This window comes from Nicotiana tabacum, chromosome 10, assembly GCF_000715075.1.
Source record: "Nicotiana tabacum cultivar K326 chromosome 10, ASM71507v2, whole genome shotgun sequence".
Lineage (NCBI taxonomy): Eukaryota > Viridiplantae > Streptophyta > Magnoliopsida > Solanales > Solanaceae > Nicotiana > Nicotiana tabacum.
Genome location: NC_134089.1, coordinates 70471141 through 70488376, shown reverse-complemented (window position 1 = coordinate 70488376; position 17236 = coordinate 70471141).

The window sequence follows — 17236 nt, the reverse complement described above, 5'->3', positions numbered from 1 at the left end:
CACAAAGACACACAATTTATATTAATGATCAAGTAACCCGCCAAAACTCAAATAAGTGAAATTTCGGTCTCTTACAAGTCCTTTATCAAGTTTCAATATAATTTAGGCACTTTAATTAAAAAGTAGGGTGCAAACATCACAAGTATTTCATGATTTAGGTCCTAAACTACCCGTTCATAAGAATAATTAGTAGCTATGCACGAACTCTCACCACTTCGTGCGTGCGTAGCCTCCACATTTAGAAGCAAATAGTAATTTAAATCACATATGGGGTAAAATCCCTCTTACAAGATTAGGCAAGAGACTTATCTCATCTCAAAGCTCACTTTGAAGCCCACAATTCGTTCTAAAGCCTCAACGGTGCCGAACAATCCGAAATTAGTCAAATATTTTATAAATTAATCAATACATGTTCAAAAGTTCATAATTTAACTATTAGGGCAATTACCCACCCCTAATTGAAAGATTCCTATAATTTACCCCCGGGCCAACGTGCCCGAATTCTGTAAAATTTTCGAAGATAAATGTTACCCATAACCTCACGAACTCATATATATAATTTTCATCCAATTCCATAATTATTTTTGCGGTTAAATCCCATTTTATCAAAACCTAGGTTTTTCAACTAAACCCATAATCTATGTATTTAACTTACAATGGATAGAAATTACTTACCTCCAATATCTAGGTGAAAACCCCTCTCTAAGACATCCAAACATCACCTAAGGAATGCAATAAATGAACCCAAAATGGCCTAAGTCCCGACATAAATAAAGATTCTGCCTCAAGTGATTTCCACACCTGCGGCCACTTGATCGCATCTGCATAACCGCAGGTACGGTCAAAAGGTCGCACCTACGATCCTCCACTACCTCCAGCTGCTTCGCTTCTGTGGACTTCTTCCGCTTCTACGGATCTGCTTCTGCGTATTCCTTCCACTTCTGCGACCCATGGCCGGCGAGTCCAAGTCCACATATGTGGAGCCTCGATCGCTTCTATGGGCTCGCAGATGCAAAACAACCCTCGCACCTGCCACCACCCAGGACCAGCCTCAAGTCCGCTTTTGCGACCACTGGGCTGCTCCTTCGAGCCCGCACCTGCGACCCTTTCCATGCACGTGCGGTTGTATCAGATCAGAGGCACCAACAGCTCTACCATGCCAAATTCGAGTTTGATTCCAATTCCTTTCATACCCTGGGCCCTTGGGACACTATCCAATCGCACTCATATATTAAATAACATAATACGGACCCGCTTGCACGATCGAAACACCAAAATAACATCTAGAATTACAAATTCAACACCAAAAGGCATGAATTTGACATGAAACCCAAAAACGTCTAAAAATACACCCACGCATCCGATTCTTATCAAATCAACTCAGAACGATGCCAAATTTACGTGCAAGTCTTAAATTACTATAAGGAACTATTCCCGGCTCAGAAACCCAAATGGACCTCGATAACCCCAAAACCTACTCCAAACCAAATTTAAAGAACTTTAAAACCTTCAATGCGCCACCTTACAATGCTATGCGCCGAACGCTCCCGAGTCATCCAAAATCCAATCCGAATATACGTCCAAGTCCAAAATCACCATAAAAACCTATTGGTACCATCAAATCCCGGTTTTGAGGTCGTTTACTAGACTTTAAAGCAAATATTATGGAACTACGTGTTCCGATTTCAACCTGAACTCTTCCAAATCTCATACCAACCATCCCCGCAAGTTATAAAATAGTAAAAAAATATACGGAGAGTCTTATTTAGGAGAACTGGGTTCTTGAAAGTAAAACGACCGGTCGGGTCATTATAGGTGGTTTCATGGATTAATCCATTCATGTTAAGTATTATGAAAAGACTTTTGAATGATAAAACTGTTTATTGAATTCTTTAGATGAATTAAATTACTTTATTAGTTAAAGCCATCTTTTAGTCATATGGGCTTTTATCTGTATGTCTATTATTATGATGTGGTGCCTCTTAATTATATTACTTCATGCATATATTCATGAGATGGAGATTTGAATATTGTGAGAAAATGAGAATTTTTGTACCATAGATATTGTGAGCGAATATTGATTATTGATGGTATTGGGATCGGGTTGCAGGCTGCAATGGTAATATGAATGAATCGGGTTGTACGCCGCAATACTATTATTAGTGGATTAGGTTGACCACTACAACAATGCTTGGATATGGATCCGTCCCTTCGGAGCTAGGTGATTATCCATATTATTTTGGGCCCTGTGAGCGCAAAAACCTAGATTGGTGCTAGTTTGGACACTTGGCCCATGTCGTTTATATAAATTTATGTAGTGAGATATTGGTATTGGATCATGATATTGGTAGCCTTGACTCATGCAATAGAGCTTAAGTATATATGAATGTTGATTGAATCTTATCATGATTATGAAAAGAATTGAAACAACTGATATTGTGTTTTATCTCCCGTTTGAAAGCATCTCTAGATACCATCTTTACGATGTTTCTACTAGTAGACTTGATTGATGATATCATTCTTGTAATAACTCAGCTAATTATTTTGGGTATTTGAGCCTTGTTACCCTATTTGATGTTTCTCGTATGCTTGTTTGTTATAGTAACTTGCAGGGATGATTGGTTTGGTTCAAGGAATGTTTTTGAGTGAGTTGTAACACCAAGTTCTATTATTCAAAGCTTAAGTTTTAAGAGTTGAGCAAGGTTTGAATTTTATGTGAACGACCTTGGATCGGTGATTTAATGGTTCCAATAGGTTCATATGGTGATTTTGGAATTAGGCGTATGTTCGGATTTGGATTTGGAGATTCCTAGGATGTTTTGGCTCTATTTGCCGAAAATTGGCAATTTGAAGGTTTGGAAAGCTCCTAAATTTTATGGGAGTTGACTTTGGTGATATCAGATTTGGATTATTATTCCAAAAATTGAAATAGGTTTGTTTTGTCATTTAAAAATTGTGTAAAAAGTTTGGACGTAGTCCGAATTAATTAGGCTTGAATTGGATGCTTTGTTGGAAGTTGGAAGTTCTTGAACTTAAGAGAAGTTCAACTTGTATTTTGATCTTTGATTCATTGATGTGATGTTATCATATGTATTTGGAGGCTTTAGATAAGTCCACGTAGTGTTTACGGACTTGTTGTTGTGCTTGGACGAGATCCCGGGTGGCTCGGGTGAGTTTTGGACCACCCGAAGCATTTTTGGTATTGCACATTTTTGTTGGTGTCAGGTCCTTCATCGTGATCGCGGAGGAAGCATCATGATCGTGGAGTGCATTTTGGAGTTGGGGGGAGATTGTTCTTCACTTTCGTGATGGTTAGCGGACTTTCTCTTCACGTTCGTGCCAGGAGGGTTGCGTTCGTGATTGGGAGCTGAGAGCTGGAGGTTGTGTAGTGGGACAGGCTTGTTCATTGTATTTGCGAGGGAGTTTCGCGAACACGAAGGGTTATTTTATGGGCAGAAGTTGTTGTGTTTTGCGAACGTGAGGCACGTGTCGCATTGCGAATAGTACCCTTGGGTAGTGCATTTAAGTGTTGCATTTCGTGATTCTAGCCTATACTTTTATATTTTGAACCCTTGACTTGGAGATAGGCTATTTTTCTTAGAGATTTTCATACAAGAATTTGAGGTAAGTGATTTCTACTTATTGCTGGTATTATTTCAAGAATCTACATGGATTATTAACATCCAAAATATAGAATTTTGAGGGAAATTTGGGTGGGTGGGGGGGGGGGGTTCTACAACTTAAGAGACTGAAATTTTGGGGTTTGAGCTATAATGTAGACCTGGTTATGGAATCTAACCACATAATTGGTGTATGCGAGGAAAACAGAGGAGTCTATTTCTCACCACTAGGGTGCATTCAGGGAGTCATATCAGCATCTCGAGGCTGCAGGATTATGATCGAGCTCCCTCCCTCGAGGTTCATCTACGACCCAGCAAAGGTTCCAAGGATGGGGAATTCATCTGCGACCCAACAGAGGTTCCGAGGATGGGTAATTCCCGAGGCGAGCAGCCAGAATCAGCGGAGTCTAGCACCGTGCCTAGCTGTTCCATCCCCGTATCTTTACATTTAATGCACTCTGTACTATTGTATTCCCTCTCCTATATAAGGAGAGTCCAAGCCACTTTGTAAAGGATTGATGTTTCTCCAACTTATTTCTCCACAAAATCAATAATCTCTCTCTCTCTCTCTCTCTCTATCTTTCTCTCTAAATCGCTCGTTCTTACTAGCTCGAAGCCACTTTGGCATTTATCAATCTCTCACTTGTTCTTCATTTATTTGCTTGGTATTGGCCATATAGAGCCTTGTTCAATCATATCTTAACTGTTATCACATTCCCAACTACCCCCGATAGCTCAAGATCGAGCCTAGGTATCGACCCCGAGGTCCTCCATCGACCAGTCCGAAGTCAGGGCAGTAAGCCCCTCGGTTTGATTACTGCCTCGTTTTAGTTTGCATTTCATTGTTAAACTTCATATTCCTAGCATCATCTGCTCATACAACTAGCATAAAAATAAATCACGTATTCTTAGAATCCCATTTACAAATTTAATTGTTATTACCATTTTTATGGTAAACAGTTTGGCGCCCACTGTGGGGCTAAAAATAATAGTGATTATTTTCTTGTTGGTTTCATTGCACAAACACATGTTGTTTTTCACACTTTTTCTTGTCCAAGATCTGTGGGTTTCAGGTCAAAATGTCTGTCTCGGTAAACAGAGTCGAGAATGACGACCAGGAAAACACGGGGAAAACGGTGTGGTTGTTCCGACTGTTGGTGCGCCACCACAGAATCCCGATAACGTGCCCGAGCCGATTCTAACAGACACGGATTCATAGGACGCACAATAGGTCGATGAGACCTCACACACCGACAAGAATGTACGGTACAACGCCCGATAGGGAGCTCAAAGAACCCCAGCCCTGGAAGAACAGGAAGTTAGTCTTCACGATATTTTTGAAAAGTTGCAGGCATAACAATTGGCCATCGCTCAGTTACAAAGCCATCCAAAGAATCCCAGCATAGCGGCGCCAAAAATAGTTCCCCCCGCCGAACAAGTACTCGAGAGATCAAGCAATAACGGATCGATAGCCGACCCCACCATAATAAAGATGTTCGAGGACCTCACCAAAAGGATCGAGTCCGATGAGAAAATGATAGCAGCCAACGATAAGAAGGTCGAGACCTATAACTTTAGAGTTGACCAAATCCCGGGCGCACACTCGGTCCTGAAAGGCGTAGATTCGAGGAAGTTCGTGCAATGGCCGTTCCTAGAGGAAGCGGCTCCGAAACCCATTCCGAAAAAGTTCAAAATGCCAGAACTCCCAAAATACAACGGGACATCGGATCCCAATGAGCACGTCAGTGCCTACACGTGGGCAACGACATAAAAAATGATGAGATGGAGTCAGTCCTACTGAAGAAATTTGGAGAAACGCTCTAGAAGGGGGCCATGATGTGGTATTACAACCTAGCTCCCAACCCCATAGATTTGTTCGCCATGCTGGTGGATTCCTTCGTATCGAGATCAGGTGGGGTACATATTCCAAAGTGGGAATTGATCTGGTTTCGTCCTTAGGTGATTGGGACGATGATGTAGTGTCGTTCCGTCAGGGAACCATCCTAGAAGTCCTAGCCATGTCAATGGTATAAATCCTTCTATGAAAAGATGAAAGAGTGTCAAATACAAAATTCTGAATCGCAGGCTTGTAAGTGGGGTGAAAGTGGGAAGTATCTAGCTACCGGTGCATTTATAGGAATCGCTGGGGAAGCGGAAAGGACGAGCCGACGGCAGTTCATGGGTTTCTCAATTACCGCATCTAATGGCGGCCTTGCACAGTTCTTTGGGGCATGGCATTTAAGTCTCTTAGACGGTTGACGTCACGATAATGATGACCTCGAGACGACGGTTCAAAATTGTTTCCTATTATTTCACTCTAGGAAACGCGGAGACTATCTGTATGCGGGAAAAATCAGAGGAGTCTATTTCTCGCCACTAGGGTGCATTCGGGGAGTCATACCAGCATCTCGAGGTTATAGGATTACGATTGAGCTACCTCCCTCGAGTTTCGTCCGCGACCCAACAAAGGTTCTGAGTATGGGGAATTCATCTGCGACCCAGCAGAGGTTCTGAGGACGGGTAATTCCTGAGGCAAGCAGCCAGAATCAGCGGAGTCTAGCACCGTGCCTAGCCGTCCCATCCCAGTATCTTTACATTTAATGCACTCTGTATTATTGTATTCTCTCTCCTATATAAGGGGATTCCATGCCACTTTGTAAAGGGCTGATGTTGCTCCAACTATTTATCCACAAAATCAATAATATCTCTCTCTCTCTCTCTTTCTCTCAAAATCGTTAGTTCTTACTAGCTCAAAGCCACTTTGTCATTTATCAATCTCTCACTTATTCTTCATTTATTTTCTTGGTATTGGACATATAGAGCCTTGTTCAATCATATCTTAACTGTTATCTCATTCCCGAATACCCCGATAGCTCGAGATCGAGCCCAGGTATCGTCCCCGAGGTCCTCCATCGACTAGTCCGAAGCCAGGGCAGTAAGCCCATTGGTTTGATTACTACCTCGTTTTAGCTTGCATTTTATCGTTAAACTTCATATTCCTAGCATCATCTGCTCATACAACTAGCATAAAAATAGATCACGTATTTTTAGAATCCTATTTACAAATTTAATTGTTGTTACCATTTTCACGGTAAACAATTGGACTCGTGGGATTATGGATAGTCGGGATATATATGGGCTTGGGTTGACTTTTTAGAAATTGAATAAAGATTGAAGATTTATTGTGTGGAATTGATTCTTATAGCTTTGTTTGACCTTATTGAGTTATTTTTTGCTAGATTTGGGCCGGTTGGAGGTGATTTCTAAGGGAAAAACAATTTTAAAAGGTTGATTTGGGATTGTATCTTGCCTAATCTTCTGTGAAAGAAGAAACCTTAGGATTTGACCTTTTTTTCTAATTGTAATGTGTAAAAAAATAGCGTGTATGCAAGGTGACGAGCATATACATGGGTAATGTGTGATTTATGGCCGGATTAGGCCTTAGGCTTCTATTATGCCTTATATTGATCATGTGCTTTCTATGATACATGTTTAATCATTGTATGACTATGTGAACCTATCCTTCCATTCCAGAGATCATGATTAGGTTTATTATCCCCTAACTAAGATGGGCTATTCTAGAATTTGATGCTACAATTAATTTAGCCATGGTCATACTTCTTATCTTGATCACGCATCCGAACTATATTAAATTATATCCTTGTATAGTTTATTGATGAATTGTGAGCATGTGTCTCTTTATGATAAATTGGTATCTTGGATTGTTGTGCTTCTAGTACTTATGGACATATTGATAGGATTGATTTGATGTTAGCACGAGGTATTTGTCGTGTAGTTATGATGATATTGGTATTGTTGTGAAATGAGGTCTTTGTAATGCAGTGTGTGGATATGGATCCATTCCCCTAGGGTCGCTCTGTTATATTTCTCTCTTGATGGAGTTTATGCGAATTGTGGTAATTGATTGATATTGGGTAATTCTGGTATAGAATCCAATGATGGTTAGTTGTAAGCATAAATGTGGAAGCTTTGACTATGCAAGTGAATCTTTTATGCCTTATTATGTACTTTACATGCTTCATGTTGAATTCTAACATGCTACGCTATGCCTTTTTTTATTTGTTGATAACTTGACTGGCAATATTGATTTATCTATGCTGAGTTGATAGCTCCTGATTTGATAATTTATGATATTGCATCTTGTTATATTCTTGTTGTAAGCCAGTATATATATTGTGCAGGTTCTTTGATTAGTGAGAATCACATGACTTAAACATCATCATTACTTCACCGAGGTTAGTCTTGATACTTATTGAGTACACATTATCTTGTACTCATACTACACTTCTGCACATTTTTTTACAGATCCAGACATTGGTGGTAGTGGATATCAGGAGTGAGCTTTATTGCTGATAGAGAGGATTCAAGGTAGTATTGCATGGACGTCGCAGACCCTTGGGGTCCCCTTATCTATTTATATACTATTATTACTACTCCCTCTGTTTCAATTTATGTGAACCTATTTTCCTTTTAGTCCGTGCCAAAAATAATGACCCCTTTCCTTATTTAGAAATAATTTACCTTTTCACAATAATTTATAGCCACACAAAATATATGTGCCTCATTTTACACCACAAGATCAAAAGTCTTCTCTCTTTCCTTAAACTTTGTGCCCAGTCAAATGGGTTCACATAAATTGAAATGGAGGGAGTATATTCAAATAATATTTTACTATTGAGATATCTTCTTCTATTCGATTTTATAGATCATGATTCTGTACTACCTGGTTTTGAGAATTTTGGTATTTATGGTATCTATGTACTAGCTTATGTTGAATGCTTATTCCGGTATTTATGATAATTTGGGCATATTATGTCTTGTTTGATTATTTTATATCATTTTGTGATTGTCTTACCTAGTCTTGGAGGTTAGATGCCATCATGACTTTTGGTGGAATTTTAGATCATGACAAGTTGGTATCAGAGTCCTAGGTTCATAGGTTCTACGTGTCATAAGAAAGTTTAGTAAATTCCTGTATATCGATACAGAGATGTCTGTACTTATCTTTGAGAGGATATCAGACTATTAGAAAAACTTATCTTTCTTTCATTCTTTATTGTGCGGATTTGTTTATCCATAAGTTTGAGCCTTTAATCTTCTATTCTCTCGTAGATGGTGAGAAAACATTCTTCTAGAGTAGCTGAGCAGGCACCAGTGCCCCCTTTCAGAGCCGCACGAGGCCAGGGCTAGGGTACAGGCCAAAGTCGAACACGTGCCATAGGTAGGAGTCCTGCTAGAGCAGCCATTTTGGAGCCACTAGTAGCTCTAGTGGAGGAGCAGAACCTGATCATGTTGAGCAAGTGAGACCAACTCATGCACCTGAGGGACCTATTGCGACACCAGACTCTAATAGATTTTTGCTCATATCCTGAGTGTGTTTGAGAGCATGGCCCAGGCGGATATGGTTTCGGTTTCATTAGCTACTTCACAGGCTGGGAAAGGAGCCCAGACTCCTGCCACCCATGCATCAGAACAACTAGCTCATGGTTATTAGACTCCAAGGGTTATGCCAGTGCAGCTAGTTATCGCCATTTAGCTTGAGATTAGGCCAGCCTTGACTATCAAGGAGTAGAAAAGAATGGAAAGGTTCAAATACTTTGTCCTCCTTATTTCAATTAAGAGCATACTGAGGATGCACAGGGTTTTCTTGATCAGTGTCATCATGCTTTGTGCACTTTGGATTTGGTGGATTCGAACAGGGTTGACTTTACTACCTTTTAGTTGTCAGGTTCATCATATGGATAGTGGCAAACTTATGAGTCGAGTAGGTTAGCTAGCGCCATACCACGCACATGTCCTAAGTTCTCAGTTATTTTCATGGAGGAGTTTATCCCAAAGACTCGTATAGATATTTGTGCCATGAGTTTAAGCATTTGCGCTAGAAGGGTATGACCGTGACCCAGTATGCTGTGAGGTTTATAGAGTTTTCACACTATACAGCTATTCTAGTTTCTACTAAGAAGGAGAGGGTCCGTAGATTTGTTGAGGGTCACAGCTATAGCCTTACACTCGGGATGGCATGAGAGATGGAGACTGAGACTACTTTTCATCGGACTGTGGAGATTGCTAGGAGATTGGAGCATATTTGCAGGTAGGAAAAGGAGGCCAAGAAGCCTATTGGTTTTAGAGGATGTAGTGGTGCTTACCCTGGGAGAAAGGGTCTTCATGGTAGCGGATATGTCAGTTGACCAGCTCAATCAGCACTTCAGGTTTCACGTGGTACTCTAGCTACCATGGATTTCAGAGTGCTCGTATTGGCAGTCATCCTTCGGTTCACCTCCCACACGTGGTTTTTACAGTGATTATTCCAGTCGTCCAGGGCAAACTTAGTCCCAGCAGCCACATCTGTAGAGAGTTTGTTTTGAGTGTAGAGATTTGAGGCATATGAGGAGACATTGTCCCAGGCTTCAGATGAGTGTACCTCAGCAGGGTGCCCTGGTTATGATTCTTGTGCCAAATGCTACCTGATCAACCAGCTAGAGGTAGGGGACAGGTGGGATAGAGGTCTTCCTAGAGGGAAGACCAGGCCCATTGTTATGCTTTCCTTAGTAGGACTGAGGCGGTCATATTAGATGCAGTCATTACAAGTATGGTTTTGGTCTGTCATAGAGATGCTTCAGTATTTGATCTAGGTTCTCTTATTCGTATGTGGCATCTACTTTGCATTATATTTGGATGTGCCTTTGACTCTTTGGGTAGTCCTGTTTATGTGTCTACGTCTGTTGGGGTTTCTATAATGGTAGATCATATCTATCGTTCTTGTGTGGTTACTATTGGGTGTTATGAGACTAGAGTTCATCTTCTATTTTCATTTCTTTTAGCTATACTCATACCATGTTATTCTTGAGTGTCACGCTAAGACTGTGATGTAGGCTATGTCGAGGTTGTCGATGTTGCGAAGGTTAGAATAGAGGGGTTCGCTTGGTCACGCTTCTAGTAGGGTTTTCACTTTTGAAGGCTCAAACAGATGGTTGATAAGGGATGTTTGGCGTACCTAGCCTTTGTTAGAGATGTTAGTGTTGATACTCCTACAGTTGATTCGGTCCATATAGTAATAGAGTTTCTAGATGTGTTCCTAGAAAACCTACCAGGCATGTCACCCGATATGGACATTGAGTTTGGTGTTGATTTGGCACGGAGCACTCAGCCCATATCTATTTCACTGTATCGCATGACTCCAATCGAGTTGAAAGAATTGAAGGAAAATTTGCAGGAATTGCTAGATAAAGGTTTCATCTGGATGAGTATTTCACATGGGGGTGTGTCGGTACTATTTGTGAAGAATAATGATGGTTCCATGAGGATGTGCATTGACTACAGGCAATTGAACAAGGTTACCATCAAGAACAAATATCCACTACCTCGCATTGATGATTTGTTTGATCAGCTTTAGGGTGCTAAGGTGTTCTCAAAGATTGAATTGAGATCGAGATATCATCAATTGGAGATCAGGGCTTCAGACATTCCTAAGACGACTTTCAGGACCTGTTATGGGTATTATGACTTCTTGGTGATATTTTTGGGTTTGATTAATCCCCCAACAACTTTCATGAGTTTAATGAACAGTGTATTCTAGCCTTATTTGGATTCTTTTGTCATTGTGGTCATTGATGATATCTTGTTATATTTCCGTAGTAAGGAGGATCATGAGCAGCATTTTGAAGATTGTATTTTTTATTCTGAGGGAGAAGAAGTTATGTGCCAAGTTATCCAAGTGTGAGTTCTAGTTGGATTCAGTGTCATTCTTGGGCCACATGTTGTCTAGTGGAGGGATCAAGGTGGATCCGAAGTAGATTGAGGCGATTCAGAGTTGGTCCAGACCTTCTAGGTTTGGTTGGTTACTATCATCGCTTCATGGAGGGTTTCTCGTCTATTCCAGCTCCATTGACCAAGTTGACTCAAAATGGCGCTCCGTTCAAATGATCTGACGAGTATAAGAAGAGCTTTCAAAAGCTCAATTCTGCTTTGACTACAACTCCAATTTTATTATTGCCCTCAGGATCGGGGTTGTATACAGTCTATTGTGATGCTTCACATGTTGGAATTGGATGTGTGTTGGTATAAGACGGTAGGGTGATTGCCTATGCATCACACCGGTTGAAGCCCTATGAGAAGAATTACCGGGTTCATGATTTTGAGTTAGCAGCTATTTTTCACGTGCTCAAGATTTGGAGGCATTACTTATATAGTGTGTCTTGTGAGGTTTACACTAATCATTGGAGTCTTCAACATTTGTTTAATCCAAAGAATTTTAATTTGAGGCACCGGATATGGTTGGAGTTGTTGAATGATTATGATATCACTATTCTGTATCATCTAAGAAATGCTAATGTAGTAGCAGACACATTGAGTAGAAAGGCGAAGAGTATGAGGAGTTTATCATTTATTCTAGATGTGGAGAGGCATTTAGCTATGGATGTTTGGCATTGGCCAATAAATTAGTGAGACTGGATATTTCTAAGATGAGTAGAGTCCTTTCTTGTGTTGTTTCACAGTCATCCTTGTTTGAGCGCATTAAGGCTCGCCGGTATGATGATCCCCATTTGTTTGTCCTTAAGGACATGATACAGAAAGGTGGTGCTAAAGAGGCAAGTATTGGTGATGATGGTGTATTGCAACCTCATGCAATGTCGATGGGTTGAGAGAGTTGATTCTTGAGGAGGCTCATAGTTCATGGTATTTTATTCATCTAGGTGTTGTGAAGATGTATCGCAAATTGAAGCAGCATTATTGGTGGAGGAACATAAAGATGAAGAAGGATATCAGTGTATGTTTCTAGGTATTTGAATTTTCAATAGGTCAAGTATGAGCATAAAAAACTAGGTGATTTTCTTCATAAGATTGATATATTGGAGTGAAAGTTAGAGCGCATTACTATGGACTTTATGGTAGGGTTGCCACAGACCTTAAGGAAATTTGATGCCATTTGGGTCATTGTCGATCAGTTGACCAAGTCAACACATTTCATTTCAGTTATGACTTCCTACATTTCAAAGAAGTTGGCTCTGATTTACATAAGAGAGATTGTTCGCTTGCACTGTGTAGCTATCTCTATTATCTCAGACTGTGGCACTCAGTTTACCTCGTTGTTCAATGTGAGTTGGGAATGCAGTTGGAGTTGAGTATTGCATTTCACCCTAAGATGAATAGGCACTCTAAGCGGACCATTCATATCCTTGAGGATATGTTAAGGTCATGCACCATTGATTTGGGGGCAATGGTACCAGTTTCTACCATTAGCGGAGTTTGCCTACAATAATAGCTACAAGTCTAGCATCTAGATGGCTCCATACAAGGCCCTATATAGGAAGCAATATCGTTCTCTAATTGGTTAGTTTGAGCCTGGAGAGATTAGGTTGGTGGCACAGACTTGGTTCGCGATGCTTTAAACAAGGTGAAGTTAATTTAGGAGAGGCTTCGCACAACTCAGTCTAGGCAGAAGAGTTATGTTTATAGGAAGGTTTGTGATGTGGCTTTCATGGAGGGTGAGAAGGTTCTTCTTAGAGTTTTTCCTATGAAAGGCATGATGAGGTTTGTAAAGAAAGGAAAATTGAGCAAAGGTTTATTGGTCCTTTTGAGGTGTTAGAGAGAGTTGGCAAGGTTTCTTATAGACTCGCTTTGCCTCTTAGTCTTTCAGGAGTTCATTCGGTGTTTCCTTTTTTCTATGCTTCAGAAGTACCATGAAGATAAGTCATATGTTTTGGACTTTATCACAATGTATTTGGATGAGAATCTAGCTTATGAGGAAGAGCCGGTGGCCATTTTGGATAGTCAGGTTGGAAGCTCAAGTCTAAGGAGATCGCGTCAATGAAGATTTGGTGGAGAGGTCAAACGGTCGAGGAAGAGACTTGGGAGGCTGATCATGATATGCGGAGCAGATACCCTCACCTTTTTTGCATTACATGTATGATTCTAAACCTATTCGAGGACGAACATTTGTTTAAGAGGGGAAGAATGTAACAACCCGGCCAATAACTTTGTGTATTTGATCCCCATTACCTTATTTGATATTTCTCGTATGTTTTTTTGTTGTTTTATGACTTGTGGGGATGGCGGGTTTTGTTCTGGGAAGGTTTTGGATTGAACTGGAACACTTAGTTTTATTGTTGGAAGCTTAAGTTGTATGAGTTGAGCAAGATTTGAATTTTGGTAAACGACCTTCGATTAGTGATTTCATGATTCTAGTATGTTCATATGGTGATTTTGGACTTAGGCATATGTTCGGATTTGGAGGTTCCTAGGATGTTTGGGGTCTATTTGCCTAAAGTTGGCAATTTGAATGTTTGGAGAGTTCATACGTTTGACTGGGAGTTGACTTTGATGATATCGGATTCGGATTGTTGTTATGGAACTTGGAATAGGTTCTTTTTGTCATTTGAAACTTATGTGTAAAGTTCAGATGTACTCCGGATTGGTTAGGCTTGAATTGGACGCTTGGTTGGAAGTTCTTGAACTTAAGAGAAGTTCAACTTGTATTTTGATCTTTGATTCATTGTTGTGATGTTATCATATGTGTTTGGAGGATTTAGATAAGTCCGGGTAGTATTTATGGATTTGTTAGTATGATTGGATGGGGTCCTAGGTGGCTCAGCTAAATTTCGGACCACCCGGAGCATTCTTGGTGTTGTAGATTTTTCCCGGTGTTAGCGATCGCAGAGTGCATTTTAGAGTTGGGGAAGATTGTTCTTTTCGTTCGCCGTTGGGGGGGGGTTGCGTTCGTGATAGTCGGGGGACTTTCTCTTCACATTCGTGTGAAGAGGGTCACATTCGCGATTGGGAGCTGAGAGCTGGAGGATTGTCCTTCGCGTTCGCGAAGGCCTGGTCGCGATCGCATAGTGAGGCAAGCTTGTTCATCGCGTTTGTGAGGGAGGTTCCACTAACATGAAGATTTATTTTGTCGGCAGAATCTGTTCTTCTTCCCGAACATGAGGCGTGTACCGTGTCTGCAAAGAGTACTCCTGAGCAGTGCATTTAAGTGTTGAATTTCGAGATTTTAACATGTTCTTTATATTTTGAACCCTAGACTTGGAGATGGGTGATTTTGCTTGGAGATTTGCATAGAAGACTTTTGGTAAGTGATTACAACTTATTTTTTATATTATTTCAAGAATCTACATGGATTATCAACACTTAAAACATTAATTTTGAGAGAAATTTGGGGGGTTTTCCTACAACCTAAAAGAGTACAAATTGGGATTTTGAGCTATGATTTGGACTTGGTTTTGAAATCTAAATACATATTTGGACTCGTGAAATTATGAGTAGTCTGGATCTACCCTTTGACTCGGGTTTTGACTATATGGGGCCTGGGTTGACTTTTGTAGACATTTTGGGAGTTGAATAATGATTGAAGCTTTATTGTTTGGAATTAATTTCTATAGCTTTCTTTGATGTTGTTGAGTTATTTTTGGCAAGATTCGAGCCAGTTGGAGGTGATTTTTGAGGGAAAGGAAATTATAGAAGGTTGATTTGGGATTGTTAAGATAAGTATCTTGCCTAATCTTGTCTGAGAAAATAATCCTTGGGATTTGACCTTAATTGTTCAATTGTAATATGTGAAAAGTGACGTGTATGCGAAAAGACGAGCGTATACATGGGTGTTATGTGTGATTTATGTCCACATTAAACTCTAGGCTTTTATTATGCCTTATTTTGATCATGTGCTTTCTATGATACATGTTTAATTATATTATTACTATGTGAAATTATCCTTCTATGCTAGAGATCATGATTAGGATTATTATCTCCTATTAGCCAAGATGGGTTATTGTGAAATTTGTTGCTATAATTATTTTAGTTGTGGTCATACTTCATATCTTGAGCACACATCTGCACTATATTATTATTATATCCTTGTGCAATTTATTGATGAATTGTGGGCATGTGTCTCTTTATGATAAATAGGTATCTTGTATTATTGTTCTCCTGGCACTTATGGACATATTTAGCGGATTGATTTGTTGTTATCATGAGGTGTCTTCCGTGCAGATATTGTGGCAATGTTATTCTTATGGCACGAGGTCTTTGCCGTGCAGTTATGATGATATTGGTATACTTATGGGACAAAGTCTTTGCCATGCAGCGTGTGGATATGGATCCATATCCCTAGCATCTCTATCTCATGTTTCTCTCTTAATGGCTGACACGTGGATTGTCGAAATTGACTTATTTTGGGTGATTCTAATATAAAATTTGATGATAGTGAGTTGTGGAGCATAAAGGTGGAAGCTTTGACTATGCAAGTGAATCCTTTATGCCTTATTATGCACTTTACATGCTTCTTGTTGAATTTTAACATACTACTCTTTGCCATCACCACCTTTGGTGGAATTTTAGGTCGTGACAATGCTTTATTCCATGTGGTGTTTATGCTTCATATGCATATTGAGCTATTAATAAGTGTCACTATCGATCTCTCGCCACTACTTCTTCGAGGCTAGACTTGATATTTTCTGAGTACTATGATTTTGCACTCAATCTACACTACTGTACATTTTTGTGCACGTTCTAAGGCTGGTTTTAGTGGTATTCATCAAACGTAGTAGGATATCAATTTGGAGAGTTCATGGTGAGCTACTTACTTTATCTGATCCGCTGCACATGAAGTCCCTCTTCCCCGCTCTTTTATATCTGTCTATGATAAGTCAGAATTAAGTGATTCTAGTACCTATGGAATGGGAAAGTAAGGATATGATAAAACTAAAGGGATGAGATTGCACTTATTCTAATCCTATAGATATGCTACGATTCCAGAACATTATGCAAACACGACATCAAGGAGAGGAAGTAAGGGTTCCTGCCCGAAATGTTATTGATAGATAAGGAGCCAGTGTGAGAGGTAAGTTAAAACAAAGGAAATTACCCAAGAAAGATTATGCGGAACATTGATATGAGAATAGGCCAACGAGTAGTTGGTAGTTGATTAAGGAAGAGCCTAGTTATCACTAAACAGGGGGTTACAGACGAGTCAGCATATCGTGCAAAATAAACATAGAAAACCCCAATATAGTGAATTCAGCCTCGCAGTAATGTCATTGTAATACTTAAGAAGTGTTTAGATAGGAGTTGGGGCTGTTAAAGGTACTGTAAGAGTATTATGGGAATAAAAGAGAGTGCCACTAGGAAGACAGTCAAAATATCAGTTCAAAAGGAATCCTACAAGCACAAAGGCGTGGAGGTAAGTAACTACGGATAATTGTAGGCGAGGAAGGACATCAAAAAATTTATTGGGTATACGATGTAATAAGCTTGCAACTTTACAAGAGTTAGAGGGTCCTCCCTAAGTACTACCGTGAAAGACTAGCTGAGGAAATGAGAAAGGAGGCTTCAACATAAGCATAGTGACCTAAAGAGGAAATGGTCTTGTAACAACAGTTTCACAACAACATTGTACATCTTCCATAAGAAAGAGGAACCTACCGTGGCTAGTGAACAGGAAGTAAAATCAAAAGTAATATTGCAAGATCATATGAGTTGTACGAAAATTTCGGCATGCGTGAGCGCTAAGGTAAGCTAAGTATGCACGCAACAAGGGGGAAAGAAGACCAGGAAAGGTAATAGCTTATGTTTAAAGAAAACTATGAAGGAACAAAAGA